The following is a 27,301-nucleotide window of genomic DNA, read 5'->3' on the forward strand; positions in this document are numbered from 1 at the left end:
CTCCGTACACAGTCATATACCAATATTACATGATAGGCATCATGACCAAACCATATAATAAACACAAAGTTAGTCCACAATACAATTGTCCCTTCAAGATGTGAACACGCCAAGTCCAAATTCCAAAGTTCTTCAAATCGGACGTCGCAATCTTCACATACAATGTTCTAGTCCACAAGCACTATATCCCAACATAGATATTTGGATTACTTGAAAACTGTAACACAATGGCTCGATATATTAGAATGTCCAAAGTCAAACGTTCCTCCGATGGTCGGCCCGGTCCACAAAATAGTAAAACATGTACGGACACATCCAAAAAGAAAAGATGCAAAGTTAAATAATAGATACGGCCATATAAAGATGAAACGCCCTCCTACCATACAACGCTCCTCAATTCAAATAGAAAATGGTCCAACAAGCTGGTTTCCACTTACGAATATACCACCAGTGAAGACTTTAACCAAAATGGCGCTCAACCACCCGATAGTGTAGTTTGCTGCTTGACACTGGCTCATACGATCCAATTCGTGCCCCGCAAATGAACTTGACTTTGAATATCACTGCCAGCTCACTGTGAATAATGAACAAGTGAGCTAATGGCCGATAAACAAAAAATAAATACCAAAAAGATCCTTCAGCCAAAAACAGGCTGAAAAAACGACTCCACTGCTCGGTCCCCCAGCACAGAGTGAACAAACAGTCTATACCAAGTCCTGTGCACGAGGGGATGCACGGTCCAAACCAAGTTAACAGCTCCAAATAGACCAGCAAGGCAGCACAGAGTTCAATATATTTATTTAGTATTGAAGAGTATAACAAACTAGTTTCGGCTAACAGCCTTCTTCAGTGTAAAACAATGTCATCAAGTTCATTTGCATCAACCTTTAAATACATATCAGGAGCCAATCAAATAGATGAGCTCATGAATACTAATAAGTTTTGAAAAATTGCTTGCAAGACAGGTTTAAGGGCACTTGAAATAAATCATATAGTTGTACAATAATACAATAATAGTGAGGTCAAGGATGATGTAACACCATTTTTGATTTACTGGGTATGATATGTTCATGACTGATTTTGCCTACTATTAACTTCTTTATGTATACATAAATATACATAGTTTTATACACATGTATATTCTATCTAATGTGTTCAATACATGTTCTATTATGATATGGCAAGTCCAATAGATAGCATGGATTTTTTGACTCTTTGCTCCTCTAACTAAAAATCGTTGTATGGCTTGTCACAGTGGTACACCCACATGGGATTATTAAATTAAATAACATGTACTAATATTGTATTATTGACATGTTTGAACATTTAGAATGTGTTTGGCTTTATTTTAACTGATGGTTAATTTTCCTGTGATGGATGGACCATAGTTGAGTGCACACACTCACTATTATTGTACAACTATATGATTTATTTCAAGTGCCCTTAAACCTGTCTTGCAAGCAATTTTTCAAAACTTATTAGTATTCATGAGCTCATCTATTTGATTGGCTCCTGATATGTATTTAAAGGTTGATGCAAATGAACTTGATGACATTGTTTTACACTGAAGAAGGCTGTTAGCCGAAACTAGTTTGTTATACTCTTCAATATTAAATAAATATATTGAACTCTGTGCTGCCTTGCTGGTCTATTTGGAGCTGTTAACTTGGTTTGGACCGTGCATCCCCTCGTGCACAGGACTTGGTATAGACTGTTTGTTCACTCTGTGCTGGGGGACCGAGCAGTGGAGTCGTTTTTTCAGCCTGTTTTTGGCTGAAGGATCTTTTTGGTATTTATTTTTTGTTTATCGGCCATTAGCTCACTTGTTCATTATTCACAGTGAGCTGGCAGTGATATTCAAAGTCAAGTTCATTTGCGGGGCACGAATTGGATCGTATGAGCCAGTGTCAAGCAGCAAACTACACTATCGGGTGGTTGAGCGCCATTTTGGTTAAAGTCTTTACTGGTGGTATATTCGTAAGTGGAAACCAGCTTGTTGGACCATTTTCTATTTGAATTGAGGAGCGTTGTATGGTAGGAGGGCGTTTCATCTTTATATGGCCGTATCTATTATTTAACTTTGCATCTTTTCTTTTTGGATGTGTCCGTACATGTTTTACTATTTTGTGGACCGGGCCGACCATCGGAGGAACGTTTGACTTTGGACATTCTAATATATCGAGCCATTGTGTTACAGTTTTCAAGTAATCCAAATATCTATGTTGGGATATAGTGCTTGTGGACTAGAACATTGTATGTGAAGATTGCGACGTCCGATTTGAAGAACTTTGGAATTTGGACTTGGCGTGTTCACATCTTGAAGGGACAATTGTATTGTGGACTAACTTTGTGTTTATTATATGGTTTGGTCATGATGCCTATCATGTAATATTGGTATATGACTGTGTACGGAGTGTTTAATAACATTATAGGGCTTGGCAGTGAATTTATGTGCATTTAACATTTTGGGATTAACGCGACACAGTGATTTGGGTTGGAAAACTTTGCACACAGATAGTGTCGTCATTGAGAGACCGTTTGAAGGCCGTGCTTTATATATGGAGTTCTGATACACATAATCATCCAGGACAAATGCATTGGGAATAATTTGTGTATATTACAGTGTCTAGTGAAATGCTTGCTTGCCTATGAGTAACATTTGGTTGAACAAACATATAGCCGATTATACAGGGTTCAAAAGCAACATATATATTTCTTCTATGGTAGCGGGCTATAGGTTTATTAGAATTCAGGGACACATTTAATTATTATCTAAATCACAACTAACATTCTATGGTGCTTATGCATTTTGTCTATACTGTTACAGAAACTGCTTTAACTTGGTGAAATGAGGTTGTAGTGTAAATGAATACCGCATACATGCAGGATATGAAACGGTGTGGAAACTCGGTGTTGTGATATGGCCCCTATACTAATTTTGGCTAGATGAGCATATTGTATGTACCGAACCTGTATTGGGGGATCATTTTATTTGTGACTGTCTCTGGTACTGGAGACCTATGTTTATGGGCAATGTGCTCATAAATATTTGTTATATTTGGGTACACTAGGCCGATAATTATCAAACTAGTTTGTGATACATGCTGGGCCTATCAATATCATATAACAGTTTAATATTTTTTTGGCATAATCCTATATATTGGAACTCTTTATTGGAAAATATTATTAAGTGGTTGCCTGTAGGATTATGATGTGGGAATAAGACACGGAGTAGGGGAACAACAAATTTAATATTCAATTAGATTATAAATGTGGGAATAATTTACATCAAGATCTCTCAACTGTTGTTTTGGTCAAGGAGGTACTATATAATAACCATTTCAATTCGGGACCAGATTTGATAACATATCCTGTTGGAATTTAGACTACATACCTCCGGGTGTTTTTGTTCATGTGATATATATCATATGTTTAGGTATCAAATCCTAAGCTATTATAGATATATATATATAACAGTTTCTTTTACTGTAATGAATATATAATCCTCTGTTTTTCCACACTGCTATTAGTACACAGTTCATGAAAGGAACTTTCAATAATTATTTTTGGAAGGAAGACATCAGAGTGGTTCTATAACATTTGTCTATTAACAGGACAAGAATAGTTGTGATATACCATTACAGCCTATTATTTGATAACTTGCAACCATATGTTCAGGCATTTAAGCCTAAGGCACTGGGGAGAGAGATATATATCTACAACAGCTGGTTTACTATATTGAATACACAATCTTTGTTTCCTCTATATTGTTATTAGTACATAGTTTATGAACCAAATTTATATTGACTAATTTTGAAGGGTGATATTAGAGTGGCCCTTCAAGATTTGTCTATCAACAGGACAGGAATGGTTGTGATATATCACTTTAGTCTAGTTTTTGATAATTGTGAACTATAACATTTGTGTTTGGGTATACAAGATATGAATGAAGATACAAGATATACTATTGTAATTTTTATACAGTAGTTATTGTGGATAGTAATCACCGAGTGCCAGATTTTGTTTCCTTTGGAAGGAATCTCTGTTGTTACTAGTGAACAGTTGGTGTATGAAAATTACATATATTTTATGAGTACCCAAATGGATAAAGATGTTATTGTAGTCTTTGAATATTTGGTTATTAGCTGGATAGAATAGTTTTGATATAGTATAACAGTTCCCATTTCACATATTGGAAACTATAATTTTGTGTTGGGAATATAAGACATAGATGGAAATACCAGCTATATTATTGTAATATATTCAATTGCTACAATTGTTAACCATTACCAATGGTCAGCTCTCATTCCCTTTTTTGAAATGAACCACTGCTCGGTCCCCTGAGCATTATTAAAAATTGAATTTTGACATTCTCAGTTTTGTGGTGTGTGTATTCGCTGGCCATATATTTGGTACAGGTACTACTATATACCTTAATTGAGTATCCACTAATTATTGAAATAATTTGGCTGTGATATTAGTAGCATAGTATTTGAGAAAAATAATATCGGCTGATTATTTCAAGAGTTTTTCATAAATCCTATATTGGCTTGTTGCTTTACTGTTTGTTACATTTTCGACCATTTAGGTTATACTTTTGATAAAACAGTTCAGGGTCTTGAAAGTACAGGACCACAAGAAATACAAAAAATTTTTTTTTTTTTTTTTTTTTTTTTGACTTATTGCTAGTTCAGCAATTCTCGTAGTGTGGGTTCACAACATTTGACTATGGTTATGACCTACAGGTGGTAGGTTGGCCTATTGGGGCTCATTTTCAGGATCTATTGGACCCTGATTTTAACATTGAATATACAAACCATTCAATGTTGGTTGGTTTACCTTGTCTCATATATAAGTCATTAGTGTTATATCATACAGCCTTAATTTACTTTTTATCCTATAATTGGATCTTCACCTATGTTAGGGACTATCTGATACTGATCTCTTTTTTCAACTTTTTTTGTGCTTTCTGCCACCCCTGTGTCCTATCATCAAAGATTGGTGGATAAATTTCCATTCATTTTGATGTTACTGGGTTTCATAATCATTATATTTGACCTCTAATTATATTTTTGGTGTTCCATCAGTCCATACCAGTAATATATTTCAACAGTGTGTACAACATGGATCTTAACACCATTCTTTCTGGATTATGTGCTGATCGGCAAGATATAGCAGTATTTGGTATTGATCGATTGCCAAGCAATGATCCGGGCAGTTTGGCCAAGACATCTGTGGTTGATTGTGATATGTTTTGTCACGCAATCACAAGAGCATTTAAGACGCTGAGATCAAACATCTGGCATCTTAAGTTATTTAAAGCATATTCGCCCAGAATATGGCTCCCAGAGGTCTACGATATCTGAACTCAACCTCTAGTTGGGAAGCCAGATGATAAACTCAACCATGATTGGCAGGAGGCACTTCAGACAGGATCCATGACATTTGTGAACATACTGTTACAATATTATGAAAGGACAGTAGATTCAAATATATTAGAAGTAAAAATATATGTTCAGAGGCTCTAAAGTTTGAATCTTCCACTAAATATCAGGATAATATTAAAAATTATCCTCAGAACTGATGGAGCACGAAAAACTTTAAAAGAACGAAAAATTAAGAAATTTCACCGTGATTTTTCTGACTATCAACGGGAAACCATTTGATTTAAGCAGATCGGTCAGATTTGCGGATAATAATCAGGTTAAAACAGGGCCCAGTCGCACCAAAAAAGACCACGGTCAATTCTTAAAAATAAGGGTGATAGTTCATATAGTACATCTGGTGATGAATCTTCCCTTACGGATTTTGAGGGTCCAGGTGAGAGGGCTTCACCTAACAGGAAGAGAACTAACAAAACTTCCCCTTTAGAAGGGGTAGAAGACATCGGGGTGGCAGAAAGCACAGAAAGAGTGGTCACTCCGGTCTCCCTACAAGGCCTTTTGGACAATTTCCTGAAATAGGAAATTCATCTGGAATCACCAGAATGTGTTGAATTTATCTAAGACTATATTAACGGATGAGCAGGTTGCACTGTTGAATAAAGGTTTGAACTTTATTCCTTCTTTCTTTAGTCAAGAATATCACATAGTACAGGATTTGCATGATTTTTGTAGGATGCTAAATTTGAGGCTGTTTTTTGAGAATGACAGGTCAGAATCATCTGAGGACTTCCGTTTTGGCAAGTCTTCCTTTCAACCCCCTATGAGCAAACACGTATCTATTTTATGGACTCCATTTTGAGGATATTCATTTCCAAAATATGGGACACATTATGCTGGCTAGTAATCTATCGGATGATGATAGGATAGCTTTGAATACCTTGTGTGAAAATAAGGAAATAGTTATTGTCCCGCTGATAAGGGAGGTGCAGTTGTGGTTTGGAACACTGCGGACTATATTCATGAAGGGCTAACTCAATTGTCAGATGTCAAGTGCTATATGCACATGTCTATAGATCCCACACCAGTATTTAAGGATGAGATAGATGCCTTTTGCAGTTGGCCTTTGAGGAAGGCATTATTAACAAGAAGTGCTTGGACTCACTCAAAGTGTCTGAACCATCTAAACAGATACTATATCTTTTACCCAAAATTCACAAGTCCTTGGAAAATCCACGGGTAGACCCATAGTATCTGGAATAGGCTCTCTGACTGAACCCCTTTCAGCCTTTCTTACTAAATATCTTAAACCCTTGTTGGGACACATTAGATCTAGATTGCAGGATACCACACAGTTTCTACAGTTAATTAGGGAAATCCAATTGGAACCTGAGTGGTACTTATGTACCTTGGATGTAAAATCACTATATACAAGTATACCCCCTTGGCGGGTCTCCAATCTTTACAATATTGGTTGGAAAGGGTAAATCTTTATTCATCGGGATTTAACACCCTTTTGATTTGTATGTCCGAGCATGTGTTGAATAAGAATGTCCTGTACTTCCAGGGCCAATGTTATTGGCAGCTTCAAGGAACAGCTATGGGGCATCTTTTGCCCCCATATATGCTGACCTTTTCATGGCCTATGTTGAGGAATTCTTGATCTATGACTTATCACATAACATTTTCAGGTGGAAATGGATATGTGGAGACGTTATCTGGACGACTGCTGGTTGGTGTGGCGGGCTGATGCTGGATACTTGCAAGAATTTGTTGAATATCTAAATGATAATGTCTGGGGAATTGAATTTTCTGTGACATCCGATAAAAATTCTATAAACTTTTGGATGTCACAGTATATAGGAACAGACAATACTCTGTCTACGAGGGTTTTCCATAGTATCCGCAGTATAACACCTTATTACATCGTCAAGTTTACATCCCGTCACACAATCAGGAGTATTCCAATATCCCAATTTATACGTATCAAACGTCTCAGTTCCAACATGGAGGAATACCAATTGGCTAGTAGGGATCTCAGTCAGAGGTTTATTAATAGGGATATGATGAATTTGATGTTGTTTCTGCTCAGAATAGAGCCAATCGTCTTGTGAGGGACGATCTATTGCAATATCAGGATAAAAATAAAAACAAAACCAAGCTTCCCATAAATGTGTCAGGTTTGTCACTACATACAGCAGAAATATCAATATGATTAGAAACATCATTAATAAACATTGGAACATTTTGTTGGCCAATGACAAACTGCGTAGTGTTTTGGGACCCCGTTGCCTTTTCTCATATAAGCGTGGTAAGACCCTAGGTTCCTATTTTTCACATTTTAAACATATGGCCAGTGGGGGAACTATTCACAAACAACTGACACTTTATGGTGATGAACTTATTGGGTCATTCCCTGTGGCCACTGTGGGTCTTGTCAATATATGTTAAAATCCAAGGCATTTACCAGTCGCAATACCAGTAAAGTTTTTGATATTAAGATCTTTGGAAACTGTAGCAGCGACTGGGTGGTGTATCTGGCATCTTGTTACTGTGGGGGATTCTATGTTGGACAAACTTCTAGAGCCTTAAGATCAAGAATGAACGAACACCGCAGTGACATCAAAAACCACAAGGAGTCGAGTGCACTATACCAACACACACTTAAACATCCTCAAGCGAGATTCACCTTTTTGGTCATTGACCGTATTTCTGGGGACAGAACTAATAAACAAGGGTGGCATGGGCTGTTGGATCGGAAAGAGAAACATTGGATTATCACATTGGGGGCCTTATTTCACCCGGGATTAAATGATCATTTGTAATGAATATATTGAATCAGCATTAGTCCATTCAATAATAGGACACTAAGTGGGGAATTTTACTTGTTTTTCATTCATGTGCCCTCCAAGTATGATTGTTTAGATATCTTAGTTTATATTGAACAAGGTTCACATAATAAGCCATACTGACTCCTATCTGACATTATGTCTGATATGGGCGATGTCCATGTTCAGCCAAAAAAATCTTTTTCCTTTATATATTTTTTCCCTTATTGTGAGGGCACCCGGAAAGGTACACAACTTACTAGTAAAGGTGACTGAGCAATTATGCTTGTTAGCATCATGTAAGTTGAAACTTAACCAAATAGTATAGTTTTCTTGTTACATCTTTTTCTTTTGGCTTGCAAGTGGTGCCACTTTTATTTAGGTATCAGAGACATAACAGCCATTATTACCTTTGAAAGAAAGGTGTATGCCTTTATGTTTAGGCTGTTGATATTAGTATTGGTGCTCTAAACAATATGGGAATATTATTGGGATTTAATTATAAACATATTGTTGGAACACATCAGGTATATATTTTTGGCATTTCGTATTCATTGGGTGGTCTATTATTGTGTCTAGGATGGATATGGATTATTTGTTACGTTTCTGTTAAACCGGGTGAAAGCACTTAGGTCAAGGATGATGTAACACCATTTTTGATTTACTGGGTATGATATGTTCATGACTGATTTTGCCTACTATTAACTTCTTTATGTATACATAAATATACATAGTTTTATACACATGTATATTCTATCTAATGTGTTCAATACATGTTCTATTATGATATGGCAAGTCCAATAGATAGCATGGATTTTTTGACTCTTTGCTCCTCTAACTAAAAATCGTTGTATGGCTTGTCACAGTGGTACACCCACATGGGATTATTAAATTAAATAACATGTACTAATATTGTATTATTGACATGTTTGAACATTTAGAATGTGTTTGGCTTTATTTTAACTGATGGTTAATTTTCCTGTGATGGATGGACCATAGTTGAGTGCACACACTCACTATTATTGTACAACTATATGATTTATTTCAAGTGCCCTTAAACCTGTCTTGCAAGCAATTTTTCAAAACTTATTAGTATTCATGAGCTCATCTATTTGATTGGCTCCTGATATGTATTTAAAGGTTGATGCAAATGAACTTGATGACATTGTTTTACACTGAAGAAGGCTGTTAGCCGAAACTAGTTTGTTATACTCTTCAATATTAAATAAATATATTGAACTCTGTGCTGCCTTGCTGGTCTATTTGGAGCTGTTAACTTGGTTTGGACCGTGCATCCCCTCGTGCACAGGACTTGGTATAGACTAAGGGATAATTCACTCACCACCTTGGGCATAAAAGAAAGATTAGTATGCAAGGACACACTGTCCTTATGAAGAACCAAAAAAAGCAGGATAAGATCAGACACCCATCTGGCAGAAGTAAGGGCTAACAAAAGTATAGTCTTCCAAGAACAAAATTGCAAGGAAGTTTAAGCTGCAGGCTCAAAAAGAGCCTGAGTCAATTTTTCCAAAACAAAATTAAGATCCCAGGGAGGAGAAACAGGCTTCCTGGGAGGCCTAATATGAACAACAACTTTATGGAATTGTTTAACCTTAAATCTACAAGATAAAGTAGGAGATAAAGGCAGACAAGCAGAGATAGATGATAAGTGGGCTTTAACAGAAAAATTATCCAAACTAGCATTCAGAAATTCACACACACAAGAAAGAACCAAAGGAACATCCACAGAAAGTGGATCCAGGTTATGAGAAAGGCACCAAATATTAAATGTCTTCCATTTGGATAAGTAGGAGTTCTAGTAATGTGTTCCCTGGCCTCCTACAGGACTCTAAGGAAATCTTCAGGAAAAAAGCTGTTTATGTGGAATCAAAATCCTATCACCCACAGTGTCAGTTGAAGAGTGGACAGGTGGGGATGGATGACAGATCCCTTGTCCTCTGTGATTAGGTCCACACTGTGAGGTAACTTGTGATGCTTTCCCTTGGCTAAATGCAGAAGAAGAGGGAACCAATGCTGTCTCGGCCAAAAGGGAGTCACCTGCAAGATTTTGGAAGTATCCTACTGAATTCTGAGCAGTACTTTTGAAATGGGGGAAGGGGAGAGAATACATAAGGAAACATCCCCTTCCATAAAAAAGATAGTGTGTCCACCTTCCAAACCAGAGGACCTGAGACTCTGGCACAAAATAGATTAAGTTGTCTGTTCTGAGGGGAAGCAAAAAGATCTATTGAGGAGTACCCCACTGGTGGACAATTTCCAGAAACACATCCTTGTGAAGTACGCATTCATGGGATTGAGTTAAGGACCTGCTTAGAGTGTCTGCCACAGTGTTTTGACCTGAGGGAATGTAAACTGCCTAAGGAGTCACTTGATACTGGACAGAAAGGTCTGTACTAGGAACCTCAACCAGAAAAGCAGATAAGAGCTTGTCCCCTATGTTTGTTCACATGCTGCATTACTGCAATATTATCTGTAAATACCTTGAGAGGTCTTTGGGAGAAAAGAACCAGCAGAAGAGTTCTCATCTCTTTGACATTGATGTGTTCCTTCTGTTGAAGGGGTGACCACACACCCCTGAACCTTTAGGGAGCCAAATGCTGTTCCCCATCCTACATCTGAAGCATTTGAGAACAACTCTTGAGAGGGAAGAGGGGGGGATGAAAATGGAGCCCTGGATTTAAGAACAACTGCTGGATCCATCAGTGAAGTTCCTTCCTGAGACAAGGCAGATAGAAACTACAAATTCAATGGGATGCACATATTGAAGCCAAATTGACTTCAGAAACCACTGAAACCTTCTCATGTGTAGTTTGGCCATAGGAAGTATAGGGATGGTGGATGCCATGAGCTTCAGAGCTCTCATAAATTCCCTGACTATTATAGAAGCCAAAGGAGGAAGAAGAGCTTGAAAGAAGGTCATGAGTGTTAAGGCCTTGGGAGGAGGCATGGATGCCAACATAGACAAAGTCTGTATCCTGCACCCCAGAAAAACATGGCCGAGAAGCAGTCAGAAAAGATTTTCTGAAGTTTATTGTGAACAGGTCTATATCATTTTGTCTAAGCAACTACCCGTCAAACACCTATTCATTGAACTTAATCCATGGGACTCTAATTCCATCGAACATTCATTTAAGCAAATTTTTTCCCAGTAGAAAAAACTTGTTGGTCATCATCTGCAATTTGCTCTTTTCCCCACTGTAGTGCAATCTCAGAGTTGCTATATTTAATTGGGGGGGGGGGGGTGCATAGCCTCCACATGGTGGGTTTTAAATGTTCTGGCTTTTGCAACAGTTAGTAGATTGGCCAACTGTTTTTTTTCCCCTGGGAAGAAATTTGCTTAAATGAACTTTCAACAGAATTAGCACTGGACGGATTAAGTTTGATGAACAGGTGTTCAACATGTACTCACTTTGACAAAAACTTTTTTCTGAAGAAGTTCACATCATTAAAAGTGGATGAAAGCGCTAGCTTATTGTGCCTCAGTGTGTCTCTTGGTTGGATCCTGGTTTTTTCCATTTTGAAGTTACCACTTTGACAAAATGATACATACTCATTGTGAACTCCAGGCTTTGTCGAAGAGAAATATGAAGATTTTGCAACAGGATCTCTGGAGAAGATGTCTGAAAAAAAGGTCATCTAATTAAGGAAATACTTGGATCCCTGAATCCTGCAAAATGGAATCACAAGAGGAAGGCATTTGGTGAATACATCTGGGGAAGTAAAAAGGCCAAAGGGCAAAGTAGAGAACTGAAATGCCAGAAGGCAACAGAGAAACACAACAACTTCCAGAAAAAGGGATAGATCAGGATATGGAGATTAGCATCTTTGAGATCCAAAGACAAAATATAAGCCTGAGGAAGCAAAAGAGGGCAAAAAGTCTGAGAGACAACATTCAAAAGGAGGGCACCTTCAGAAAAGTGGTTAGAGGAGAGGTGTCTAGGACTGCTCTCCAAGTACCATATTTTCTGTATACTACAAACATCCCGGAGTAAACTCAACTCCCTTTGGGACACAGGCACCTCTTGAATAGTACACTGAGTCAAAAGTTCCCAAAACACCTCTGGGTAGAAGGATTGCTCCAGAGGGGCTGAGCAATACCCTTAAAAGGGGAAGGGATTTCCAAACCATGAAATACTCCTATCAAATAATGGACAGACATCCTGAGTAATCTGTAGCCAACCAGGAAGAGAGAGAGAGAGAGAGAGAGAGAGGGGCAAAGAGGAAAGTGGCTGGGAAGAATAGGATAGTCAGACAGCACCTGGTTTATCTCAAAAAGGAGACTTTTGAGGCATTGAAGTCTGAGTAGCCTTAGCAGTAGGAGCCCACTTGCCATCCTTTTTACTCTTAGGAGGAGGTCTAATATGAACAACAACTTTAAGGAATTGTTTAACCTCAAATCTACAAGATAAAAGAGGAGATAAAGGCAGAAAGCATAGATAGCTGATAAATGGGCCTTAGAAAAATAAGCCAAACTAGCATTGAGCAACCCACACACATAAGAGGGAGGAGCCTACATGTGACACACAGTGTACCTTAAAGCAACCTAAAGGCTTTGGTGTACAGGCCGGATGATGGGCCAGCCTTGGCAGGGAATCCCTAATATAATGAATACTGCAACAGTGAAATGGAAAGATATTCATAAGTAGAGAACTTAGAATAAAACTGAACATTTTCACAAGACGAAGGATTGCTATTAAATGCCAACTTTCATGAACTCTCATGTTTTTCTAGCAGTCAGGCAATCCTTATTCCAGAATCGTATGATATTTCCTGGATAAAAAAGAAAACAGCATTTTTATTCTATGACCCAGCTAATTCCTCAGTGCTATATGGATGCATCATGTAATCTTTGCTAGTAAAGATTTGGAAACGTTTAGAATGTAGAGCGATAAGTACATATCACACTAATATACTGACAAAACCACTGTGTAACTGTAAAGATGGTCCACTGATGCCAATACAAATGTAAAATAATGATAGCTGTGCTGGAGAATAGGAGCCCACAAATATACATTTGTATATGGGTATATACTGGGCTTGGCAAGCTAGCAGAGTTTTTATGACCTCCACATAAGCAATTAAATAAATACATGACTCAAATCATTAGATAAAATAAAACAGTTATTTCAGACTTTTAGAGGAGCAAGAGAAACAACACCAGACAAAATAATTATGCTAGTGACAAGTGAAAGCATAATAAAAAAGTTAAACTTTTACATCTGATAGTGGAGCTATAACACCATGAAACTTAGAACGGATAAAAAAATCAAGGAAATGCCATATTTCCTTAAAAAAATATGAAAATACCAGTGAAAATAACATATGACTGTATCAAAAATGGTGAAGTAGGCCTAGTTATTGATAGAAGCTAAGCAAATATTCTCCAAAGAGATGTTAAAAAACATAGTACATAAAAGCAAACACTGAAATGGAATGAAACACTATCCCAAAACTCAGTGCGCTCACCACAGTACCTTATGCTCTTATAGCCAAATGGAAAGTGAACTGGAGATGTAGTGGTATTAACACCTGAATGGTTTACTTCCATGGTGCCTTTGCTTAAAGAAGTAAACAAAATGAAATTCTTGTACATCAATTTTATGTCTAATCTGCTCCTAAAAGTTGAACAGTCATTATAAACTTGAAATGAGGTGTGTGGTATGGTTGAAGAGTATACAGGCAATTGTGTAAATTTTAGAAGACAAGTACGTAAATAAATGCTTGTGAATAAATGAAAATGGAAGAGGATTCTAAGAATTCCTTCCATTCATTATACATAAGGAATTGTATCAGGATAATTAGCTGATTTTCAGAAGGATATCCTTTCTTGCCATTTGTCAGCATAGAGTCTGCTAAGTTTTCCATCTAATTGCTAATACATGAGGCAGTCAAGATGTTATCTTGATGAAAGGGGCAATGATAAAGAGCGCATACATAACTTATGCAGAATCTTACATTTTGTATTTATATCCTTTTCTTGAATGGATTAGTCTCACTAGGCTGATGGTCTGTTTTCAAAAGAGGAGGTATTTTGTATAGACTGGAAGAAATTTAGCAAAGACACAGAGGGAATTCCCATCTCTTCTTGAATTTAAATGATGCTGGGACAGAAAGGGAAAGACTCCATAGAAGACTAAAGGAATGTTTACATTATTATGAACGATGAATCTGTAAGCTAGGTGTCTAACAGTGATAAAATTACAATATTGCATTCTGGTGGATTAAGTGAAGAGGACCTGCAAAAACAAAAAAAGAATATGAATATTGAAGACGGTTCAGTGGTGAAGAGAATAGTTGATGGGTTGCAGGAAATAGACGGGGTGCAGATTACATCAGCACGTATAACTAATGTGTGCATGTCTGAAAAGGAAGGAAGGAAGCGATGTAAGTACAGCAAAGAGATTAAGTACAGTTGTGTAAGTTAAACTTACCATAATAGTAGACACACGAATGATGACTGCTGCAGTAGCCTTACCTATATGGGTAATATCCTGCCAAGGAAATAACAGCCGGTAAGCTTCCAAAGTTTCTGGGCATCTTCCACACACCTGAACTGTCAAGCAGCTCAACAAGAGCTGATTAAAAGACAAGTTTGGCTACAAAGCCCTTCAGAGCTTTCCTGTCAGTAGAGAGTGGGAGGCTAAGCCCTGAAAGGACAATGCTAGTGTAACAAAAAATAAATGACCACATCCTGATGTAAAAAATATACCATAAAAAGGGGGATTGAGGGACAGGGCTGCTATTGCAGCAGTGATCATTCAAACATTTACTTTATACTAAGTTCAGATTACACAACTGTACTATGTTCTTCATATTGGTCACTGCTGTAGTAGCCTTAGCTAAATGGGTAGAGTACCATAGCTAACTATATTTGGGAGGAGGAAGGAGAAGAGTGCAGGAACCCCTGGAGAATGGCCCTAGCAAAACATGTTCTAGACCTAGAGAAGGAATCAAACGTACAGTCTTTTGTAAAAGTATGTACAAAGGACCAAGAAGCCGCTCCTAGAATACATCTAAAATCATACCCTTTCCAAAAAGCTATAGATAAAGCCAAGGCCTTGGTAGAGCGGGTCTTGACCCTGAGTGGAAGAGATTTGAAATGGTGCATATAAGAAAAGGTAGTAGCCTTAGACAACCATTTGGAAACAGCCTGATTGTCACAGGTTGTCTTTTCTTCTTACCTTCACAAAAAAAAATAACAATTGATCTCCAGATCTGAAAGATTTAGCTCTGTCAAGATAGTATCCAAGTTGTCTGTGGGCATCCAAGGTATAGAGCATCCTTTCTCCCTCATTTTTATGTTCAGAAAAGAAAAGGGGAGATGTATAGTTTGGCTTAAAGTAGACCTGGAAATCACTTTACGCATTAAAGAAAAACTACTTCTCAAAAAAAAAAAACTGCACCTATTGAAAATGAGGTAGGCTTGACTCACCATAAGAGCTTGCAACTCAGATACCCTTCTTGCAGAGATCAGAACAATCAGTTTTCTAGCATCTGTTTTCCATGTTAAGAACCTCAAGTCAGTCAAATTAACTGGTTCAAATGGAAGTTGTGTTAGCTTCTCTAACACAAAAGTAAGACCCCAATCAGGGGCCACCTGTTTACTTGGAGGCATCTTATGCAAAATCCCTTCCAAGAACATTTTGACATAAGACCACCCTGAAAGAGGAGGATCCATAGGCACTAGGCAGACATGCTTCAATGGCCGATAAATGAACCTTGACAGAGGAATAAGGAAGTCCATAGGACAGTAACTCGCACAAATACTATAAAACCAGAGAACAACTATTTCTGAGTGGGTGCTGGTTATGTTGTTGGCATCAACTAGAAAACCTTTTCCATTAGCTAATATATTTTTTCCTAGAAACAGTCTTTATTGCCTCAATTACTACATGCTGCACATCCTCAGAAAACAAGTGCCTAAAAGTAGTTAAGTCTCTATTGTCCAGGTAGTCAACTGAAGATGACTGATGTTGGGGTGTATCAAACACCCCTATCCTTGTGTGACTAGATCATTCTGTGAGTAAGCTTGTAGAATTAGTCCCTGGCCATTTCCAACAGATGGGAGAACCATGGCTGCCTGGGACAGAAGGGAGTCACCACACTCATCTTGGGGGATTCCTTTTGAATCTTCAGAAGTACCTTGGGTATTAGAGGAAAGGCTTACAGGACCATTACAGTACAAATAAAATGGATTTGTCTTCTAGGCCTTCTTGCATGGAGTCCTGGAACAGAATTTTGCCAGTTAATTATTCAAAGAGGAGGCAGAGACAGCTACTTCAGGATTTCCTCACAGATGGAACAAATCTTGGAAGATTTCCTGATTTACTTTCATTTGTGAGGGTCAGCCTTGGTCCTTCTTAGCTTGTCTGACACACAGTTTTGCTCTGACAAGTGTAGGATGCCTGCAGGGTATAACTGTGCTGTGAAGATATATCCCAAGTTATCATGGCTAGTCTGCAAAGAGACTATGACCTGGTTTCCTTTGCTTGTTAATGTACCACATGACTGTGGTATTTTCAGAGAGTTGAGTGCCTTCATCAGGAGACGTATCTCCTTGATATTTTTGTGCTTGCATCTGTCTTTGGTGTCCCACACTCCCTGCACTTTTATCCCACCTAAAACTGTTCTCAAGAAACATCTGAAGCATCTGTAGTGACTGATTGCTTTGGAGCAGGGATAGAGAAGGGGAGACCTGGGTTTAAGGATATCTGTTGTCTCCACCAAAAAATTTCACTTCTGACAAACCCCAGTACTGGAATCTGAAAAAATAAAGCTTGTTGATGCAGGGAACAATTATGTTTCAGATATTGCTGTATCTTTCTACTGTGGAGTTCTGCTAGAGGTATCATGTGAATCAAATGCCATGAGCCCTAAAATTCTGAGGTATTCCTTCACAGTGACCAAAGTTTGAGTGAAAAACCATAGAAATAGAACTGGATAAATAAAATGTGGACGAAAAGCTCTTTGAACTGAGGTGTCTAGCTGACATCCCAGGAAGACAGTCCTGTGTGAGTGACTGAGTCAAGAAAGACTTTTGATATTCTCTTGGAATGCCAGCTTGTGCAAGAGATCTCTCTTCCAAGAGAGAGAGAGAGAGAGAGAGACTCCTGACATTTTGGAATGGACTGTGCAAAGGTAATCAAGTTGCCTAAATAAAGAAAAAATGTGGACACCCTGTAGCCCACAATGAGCTATGACTGGAGCTATACACTTTGTGAACACTCTTGGTGCAGTGGATCATCCAAAGTGAAGGCAGAGAACTGAAAATGTGATCCAGGCATGGAAAACCTTAAGAAACTTTTGTGGTGTAGATGGGTAGGGATATTAAGAGAAACACCTTTTAAGTCTAGTGTTACCAGAAAACATGAAAGAAGAAGAAGAGGTGACAAGTTTTGTAGTGCCATCATTTTGAATTTGTACACTATCACAAACAGGTTTAGAAAAGAAAAGTCCAGAACTGGTCTCGAAGCATTTTCTTTCTTTGGCACTAGGAACATCCTTGAATAAAAACCTCTTCCCCACCTGGGAAGGCGGAACTGGTTCTATCACTCTTTGGGACAGCATGTGATGAAGACTGGGAGGAAACAAAAGAGTCTGATGTGCAGGATGAGAAATGACCCCTTGGAAATGAAGAATTTCCAACTACTGCCTCCTGTCACCATATAAAATGACTTTCAGAATTTGTCTGAAACAATCTGTTGACAAAGAGTAAAATGACACTCAGACTGTGTGGAAGATAATAGAGGCCAGAAAGAGAGGGGGGGGGTCACATGGTCTCTTGAATAGGCGTTTAGACTTATCCCTAGTTTTGGGAGGTTTGATTCTTCTTTTTTTGAACCCCTTTGACACTTCTTTTTAATGCCTGCATACCTGCATTCTGGTGAGTCTCTTCATTCTGTTTTTTTTTTCCTTGCTAAAATTGGATGTGGAGAAAGAAAATTCCTTGGATAATTTGAAAAAAAGATGGTTGAAAAATCTTAGTGATTCCCTGGATCTGCTTGTACGTTTCATCACACTTTCTCATCAACTCTGCAGCAGAGAGGCCAAACACTAAGGTAAAAATTTAAATCTCATTTTTATAATTATCTGGAAAGGTTCTGAGAATATAGCCAAGCAAACCTCCTTAAAACAGAACCAATGGCCATAGCCCTGGAAAAGTATCAACAGAGTCATAAACACACTGCAAACAATGTGTAGTGACTTGTGCAGTAGAATAAACTAAGTTATTTAAAGCAGTTTTTTTCTTCACAAGAAGAAACTGTAGATAAAAAAAATGTATCATAATTTCACAATATGTCAGAACAGACTTACTTACTTAACATATAAACAAATTCACAAAAAAAAGCCCAATAAGAGCCAAACTAGTAATATGACCAAAGTCAGGAAAAACTGAAGAATAATTCTGCTTTAATAACAATTTCCACAAACTTAGCACTTTCACCATAAAACAAATGGCTTCATCAGAGTCAGTGGAAAATCTAAAATCATTCACATAAATAGTTGCATCATCTAGCAACAACAAATCATTTTCCTTAATGCAATAATAAATAATCAGTTTAATTAAAATTTCACACTGAACTGTTCCAGCTGCTTTAAGAACAAAGAAAAACATATGTTGTATAAAAATATATGAATAAAACTCTTAATACACATAATACTCAGTGAATATTGTATAAATATTGATATACCTATATAAACCTATACATATACACAATACTTAATAAAAATATATGTGTATATGCTTATTATATAAATAAATATGTTTAACTAATATGCGCATTGCTTCACCCAACTTTCAAAATAGTAATAATAATAATAATAATAATAATAATAATAATAATAATAATAATAATAATAAATAATAATAATATGTGATAATACTGGCCACTTCAATACTTATAATGGAAACAATTGTTATATAATGGAACTACATGTTTAAAGTATTATATTATTAATAGATAGTGTAACTCCCTGACTGCAAATAGGGAAAAATGGATATACTATCATTAATACCCAGATATTTGGTAGCGTTTAATCTAATTTGCCAAGCAGTTTCTAACATGTCAACCTTCAACTTGTCATCACCACCTCGTATGTCGGGCATAACTCGACCCAACACAAAGAAAATAAACTTTTTAAAGTTTGAACAAACTGTGGTGTGTATATACAGGGCATTGAGGATGTCCTTAATTCTAATAGCTCTAAGATGTTCTGCAATTCTTTCTTTAAATTTCCTCACCATCTTTCCCACATAAAAAGCCAGGCATGATGTACAACTAGCTAGATAAACTACCATTCTTGAGTTGCAACAACATCTTCCTGGACAGGGAACAAACCTATTATAACCCGCAATCACTGCATGTTGTTGCAACTCAAGAATGGTAGTTTATCTAGCTACATTGAAATTTTGTTTACATGTGTTCTTGGTTTTACTTTCAATTGTATTACAGGAGGGGTATATAAAGAGATGCATGGGCTGCATAATGTTTTAGGGGTACAAAGGAAAAAAATGAAGACTAGCATGAGATAAACTAAATATAAATAGAGCACAATTTGGATGATCTAAAATAAATCGTTACTGGACCACTGAAGGGAAGGTTAAGCAGTTCTGTCTACTAATGTATATTCAAGGTGTAGACTTCTTCAGGTCAATGTTAATGCCAGAGAGTCATGTTCAGTGCTCAGTGAAAAAGTGGAGAAATTATCAAACCATACAAAGAAATATACAGCTTTGAGGTAAGCAGCAGTGCATCTGTAGGTATCATACTCAGTGTGGATGCCTTAGAATATAATAGAAACAGGGTTTGTACACATTATACTTGTGGTAATATTGTACCTTGACAAAATGAAAAGCAATTGCAGCATTACACAGCTCTGTGCCATTCATCATGCCCATGTTATGCCAAACATAACTGGTGTGGTGATGGACAGTGGCACTGGTACAAATCCACTAGTAAATGACAGACAGACAAGTGCAGTGAGCACTTATGGAATGTTAATCATGGGAGTATGAGATACTGTACAATACATCTTGCTGAAGTATTATAGAAGAGTCCTACATGCACTAATACACTCAAGGTCAGTATGCTCAACATTTGTAAGACAAAACAAAGAATAAACAGCATATGTAAGGACAGTTACACAGTTACAAATACACTTTAAACCTACACAAGTCACATAACCAATGCACAAATAAGCAGTGGTTCCATACGTTAACAGCATTGCAAAACTCAGCAGTGCTGTGCTAAGTAAGCAAATCAGTGATGTGCAGGTGTGACAGCAATGCATTAAACATAACGTAATACCTGTAAACTCTTATCTGTTACTCTAGTAGGTGATTTGCTTCTCCATTATTTCTTCCTGAGTTAAAATCCCCAAAAGGAAAAAGAAATGAGCACAGCATCGGAAAGAGTTTAGAGGTGTACAATACTGCCTAATATACTAAGGCCCAAAGGATAACTTCATACAGCTGTCCCCCCTTAAATATGCCTTCCTATTGGTGGAGAAGTTCATAGTAGCATCTGTTAATGTCATTTTATGTGTGCTGGTATTGCTCATGAGACCCAGTTATGCATGTGGCTTCAGTCATCACTCCAGCAAGTGATTGTTATGTAGCAGACTTTTACCGAGTGATCTCATATGAGTCCTGCTCTGGCAACATCCTACCTCATACATATGCTGAACCTAAGGGCATTATATTTGCTATCCTGTCTCCAGCTATTACATTTTAACATGTCTTTGACTTATGTAAAATAAAATAATTTCTAATCATATAATAAATGACTTTATTCTTTACCTCAATACTGCCTTCAAAGTAATTCTTAAATATTTCAATTTTATTGCTGTTCATTGTAAATATGTATTTCATGAGGAGCTTTTCTCCCCAGGCCTCTGCTAAAAATGGGACTTGCTCCTGGTTAGGCTTTCCCAGTAAACAAAAGACATTAAATAAATAAATAAATAAATAAATAGCCACCTGACAGGTTGAAATCAACAGTGAAAATGATAGCTGAGTGGTGATGACACACAATGCAGAAGCTGCAGAAATGCCTAGCAGCATGGACAGCCAGATGGCAATGTGCAATAGTGAGACAAAAAATAGATGTGTGTCCTGATGGAATGGCACTTTTCAGCTTTCACAAATGGTATCATGACTCTTTCATCAAATACACAGTGCACTACCACAGCACTAGCTTGGTATTTAAACTCCCTATTGAGAACTGTACCTTTAAGAGGCCATAATGAGCACTGCATAACAGTCGAAATCAGACACAGTTTATAGGTATACAGTAAGGCCTAATATGCTATTACTTAATGAATGAATTTATGCTTACTGTAGTAATAAGGCTGTCATTCTCCAATATCTTCTTCCATTGGTGAAGAAGATCAGGAAGTATGTTTGAATTCACACAGCACTTCATTCAACATATTGATTTCAATATGTTGTCAGTATCATAGATTCATTTTAAAATGTTTTTGTTGTTGTTTTCTGCCTTGTTAGTTTCCATACAGTGTCAGTCACTGGAAAAATGTATGTGAGTGAAACCCACTTGTGAATTATGCTTACTATAAATAAAAAAAATGATTTCACTCTGGTTATGTTTTACATCATTTTGTTACTTGTTTTTTTCTAAACATTTAAAAGTTGCATTTCTGAGTGATGGTACCCCATAAACATCGGCAATGGGAAGAGTTACATTATTAGGCATGTAAATGTATACTCTTTAGCTGTTAGGATTTTTGGCCAGATAAACATACTTTTTAAGAACCTTTGTTCAGATCGTTAATGTCTGTAGCTTAAGCAGTAACGTGTTATATAGCAATAAAGACTGTGGAAAACCTATAAAATAATCAGTTTTTGAGCCTGGCTATGGTTAGAGACTTATACATTCACAACTTGAAATATGCCTAAGGCTGATAAATTTATTCAAGTGGCCTAAGAACACCTCCCTGAATGTAAAGAAAAGATAATAGCAGCTACAGTATTTATCCAGTGTACTCCATTATTTAATCACGGGAAAAGATAATAGCAACTACAATACTTATCCAGAATACTCCATTATTTAATCACAGGAAAAGATAATAGCAGCTACAGTACTTATCCAGTGTACTCCATTATTTAATCACAGGAAAAGATAATAGCAGCTACAGTACTTATCCAGAATTACTCCATTATGTAATCATTGAGAAAGTTGTGGTAGACTTGTTTATAGAAGATGGAGTAATGGCAAGAGAACTGGAAAAAAATCCTGTTTAAAAAAATTAAAAAAAATTAAAAAATAAACAGTAAAAGTTGGAAAAAACAGCATTGCACAGAAAATGGGAGAGGCTATAAAACAATCATATTTAATGTTCCGTTGTGGAAGGTGTTTGGTTTGCTCCAACAGTACCAAATGCTTTGAAAAAATAAATGGTGTAAAAGTCTGTCCAACTTCTGCTTTTTCATGTATAATTAAATCAGTGCTTTATGCTTTGTCTTGCCCGTGTAACTTGTTTTATATAGGGGAGACTAAAAGAATATTCAAGTTACGGTTGCAAGAACATATTGGAGACATAAAAAAACAATAATGCTATGAGCCCTATAGCTTTACATTTTTTACTTGTCATAGCAGTGACTTTTCACTGTTAAAAGCTTGTATTTTAGAACATATTTCAGAAACAGATGAAGTGTTAATGAAAAAGAAGTTATTGTATAAAGAGACTTTATATATTTTAAAATTTAATACATTATCTTCAGCAGGTTTAAATAGTGAATGCAAAAACTAATAAAAAGATGGCCAAGAACACCCAAAAACTTTAATAAAACATTAAACAGTAAGCGCTTTCATCACCTGTAGTGACTTCTTCAGACTGAATAATGATACAAAGCACTGAACATTTAAAGTGCATTCTAACAAGCTGATAATTAAATAATTAGAAAACAATCAATGCATCATATATTCTTTAAATGATGCTTCAAGCCCTTTCTTTTTAAGTAAGCAGTGAACTCATCTCTATAATTTAAGCCTGCTGGAAAACAGGCATTAAGCCTCACTTGCCACATATATTTTTTCCAGCTTAATTCACTCTCTGCATCAAACCTTCAGTCATAGTTGTAAATTTCTTCCAGAACAATAAACTTAAACTTAACATTACATTTACTCAAAGCATAATGCTTCGCTAATGCATTCTTTAAGTCATCTATTTCAACAGCATATTTGTGTTCATACACACATTTGTATAATTCTCTGACAGTACGTCCTACATAAAAAGAAGGGCAGGATTGACATAAAATTTAATATACAACATACTTGCTGTTACAACTAAAAGACTTGCTGAAATTGTTCTTAAAACCATTGATATTAACTTTGCTGACATCCATCAGTAAGTAATCACATAACTTGCAGTTGAAACACTTGAGCATCCCTAACTTTTTGATATTTAGATTAATAGTTTTCTCCATCTTACTCTGAAATAAATTCTTAAAACGTTTGCCTTTTTTATAAATAAACTGGGGTCTGTCTCCCAATCTATCTTTAAACTCAACAGAACTTTGTAATATTTTCCAGTTATTAATAATTAACTTCTTAATATTATAACTATCTACTGAATTACTAATTTGCATATAAACACCAAACTCTCCATTATTCATGGTGGTTTTCTCAAAAATGGCTTTATTATAGCTTAAGGAATTAACTTCTCTTAAAGCCTTATAATTAACATCAGAAGGATAACCTCTATATTTAAAATTTTCACACATTAAGCTACTCTTCTTATCAAAATCACTATCATATTTAGTAAGTCTGTTAGCATGTAATAACTGACTTTTAACGATATTATCTTTCATCCCTTTCGGATGCATACTACTGTAATGTAGATAGTTGTTATTTTGAACCTCTTTTTTAAATATCTTGGTGTAAATATGTTCACCCCTTTTAATCACCTCTACATCCAAGTATTTGATACTGATAGTATTATACTCAACTGTAAACTGCAAATATGTGTTGATGCCATTATGATACGTTATAAAATTATTCAAACTAACTTCATCCCCTCTGCATAAAAGAAAAACATTGTCAACAAATCTCATGTAAAATCTAATGTTATCAGAGAAAACACTTCCTAAAATATTGATTCTTTCCCAGCCTTGCATAAATAAATTAGCATAGCTGGGCGCCATAGCGGCACCCATTGCAACGCCATTAACCTGATGGAAAATACAATTGTCAAATTCAAAATAATTATAACTTAAAATAATATCTAACATTTCCATCAGTAGATCAACTGTATTTTTAGAATACATTTTGGAATTGAGTAGTTCTACCCTTACTGTCTCCAGTCCCTCGACATTTGGTATCATCGTATATAAAGACTGGATATCCATAGTGACTAATATAACATTTTCCGTTATTATCAAATCTTCCACCTTCTTCTTAAAATCAAAAGTATCTTTAATAAAGGTAGAACCATTTTCAACAACTCTTTGTAAATACCTGTCAGTATATATAGCTAAAGTCTCAGTCTTACTATTAACACTTGATACTATTGGTCTTATAGGTGGATCATTCAAACACTTATGAATTTTGGGTAGACCAAATACACGGCTTAATTTAGGAGTATCGGTTCTTAAATACTTTCTGATCTCATCTGTGATCCTATTAGTGTAAAACCACTCCTCTATCAAAGAATCAATAAACGCAAATGACTTTCTCACTTCAGAGAAAAAAACTTTTTTGTAAAACTTAGTGTCAGATAACATATCATCCATCTTACGTTCATAATCCCGTTTATTTAACACCACCAAAGCTCCACCTTTGTCTGCCTTGGTAATTAAAATATCTGGATTATTCAAAAGACACTTAAGAATTCTATTTTCATGTTTGTTTAAGTTATAATACTTAAAACTAGCAGGCTGGCTTAATAAATTAATAATCTGCATTTCTGTCGTCATTAAGAGCATTTCTAATTCTTTTTTTAATGGGGGATTAAACAAACTGGGTCTTTTAAACTCATTTGAAATAGGAGCATCTTTTTCAAAAATCATCCTAAAATGTAACTTTCTGACGTAGTCTCTAAGTGAATTAATAAAATCACATTTATCAGTTCTTGAACTGGGCACAAAATTCCATCCTTTAGATAACAAGCAACAAGTTTCTTCATTCAAAAAGAATGAAGACAAATTAACAATTTTAAATTTAATGTCACTACTGTCTAGTACCTCCGTTGTTGATATCTCTGATTTTTCCATCTCCTTTTCCGAAAGTTGTTGCGATTGTTGTTGTGATGGTAATTCACTGCAGGGCGGTTTACTGCTGTTACCTCCGCCCAAGTCCTTGTGCCCTGTGCTCTTGTTTGATAAACAGTTACTGGTTGTTGCACTGGTGCACTTTGAAAATTTGTAGAACTGAAAGTTTGACTACCAGATGGCTGTACATCCCTGTTAACATTGTTACCATTTTTAGCTGCCAAACACTCTGAACAGTGAGGAACATCATCAGCCACCTTATTACGGTCTCTAGTTGTTTGAGCCGAAACGTGGAGCTGATTGGTTGATTCCCTCACATGACTACGACCAGGAATCGGATAAGCTATACCTTTTGTGTATTCATCAGAATCACGCAAAAATTTCTTGGTCTTACGTTTTTTTGAATATCTCATTCTCCTTGATGAGTTTATCTTGGATACAACAGAACTCTGCATCAAAATTGTCTTTGGTAGCTGTATCTTTTAAATGAAAAAATTCAAGTTGGATTTTAGTATTGAGGTTATCCATCCTACTAATGTTATAACCTCTAAGCATCTCAACATATTGCAAACCAACTTTCTGATTTAAAGAAATTCAATTATTTATGAATTCACCATCTGGATCTTCTATAGTTGGCATCACTGTCACACGTAAGCCCTTTGGCACACGCTTCGCTCACAAACAGTTCTCAAAATATAGATTGTCCCACTGAAGCCTCTTAAGCTTCAATAAATCTTTTTCTAAACAGTTTTAAACAGCTCACCAACATTAGGACTGTTGTTTCCTCCATCTGCCTAATTAACTTCGGCAAATGGATCAATAGGAGACGCCAAAACGCTAGTTAATACAGCATCATCCCTGCTATTCAAAATAACAGCTCTGTTGCCATCTCCATTCACTGTATTAATCACACTGCTACCAGGCATATTTTCCATAGTTCTGTTTTCTCCAAGCCCAAGTACAAATGCACCATTTGGAGTATCTGTTAAAGTTAAACAGGTGACTTAAAGAATGCATTAGCGAAGCATTATGCTTCAAGTAAATGTAATGTTAAGTTTAAGTTTATTGTTCTGGAAGAAATTTACAACTATGACTGAAGGTTTGATGCAGAGAGTGAATTAAGCTGGAAAGAATATATGTGGCAAGTGAGGCTTAATGCCTGTTTTCCAGCAGGCTTAAATAATATAGATGAGTTCACTGCTTACTTAAAAAGAAAGGGCTTGAAGCATCATTTAAAGAATATATGATGCATTGATTGTTTTCTAATTATTTAATTATCAGCTTGTTAGAATGCACTTTAAATGTTCAGTGCTTTGTATCATTATTCAGTCTGAAGAAGTCACTACAGGTAATGAAAGCGCTTACTGTTTAATGTTTTATTAAAGTTTTTGGGTGTTCTTGGCCATCTTTTTATTAGTTTTTATTTTTATTAAGTTCGGCTACTTTTTTTTGTGTTAAATAGTGAATGTAACTGAAGAGACTGAAGAGTGCTTCTTTAAAATATATATATGATTATTTTAATGGATGGTTGATTAATTAGATGATTGTTTGATTAATTGTATTTAAGTGAATATATATATGTATATATATATATATATATATATATATATATATATATATATATATATATATATATATATATATATATATGGATGTATGGTGTGGTATATTTTGTAACTCTAGGAAGGCTGTGCTGAGGCTCCAGAGTGTTATTCAGTGTGAATAAACTATTTAATATAAGACTGGTGGCATCTTTTTCACTGGCTTTGTAGTCTGGTGTGCTTTAACACATTGCACTCCATTATTAGCCTGATGAGGGAATAGTACAGAGAGGTTATAACTTC

Source organism: Protopterus annectens, chromosome 1.part1 (assembly GCF_019279795.1).
Source record: "Protopterus annectens isolate FY-2018-M chromosome 1.part1, PAN1.0, whole genome shotgun sequence".
Taxonomy (NCBI): domain Eukaryota; kingdom Metazoa; phylum Chordata; order Ceratodontiformes; family Protopteridae; genus Protopterus; species Protopterus annectens.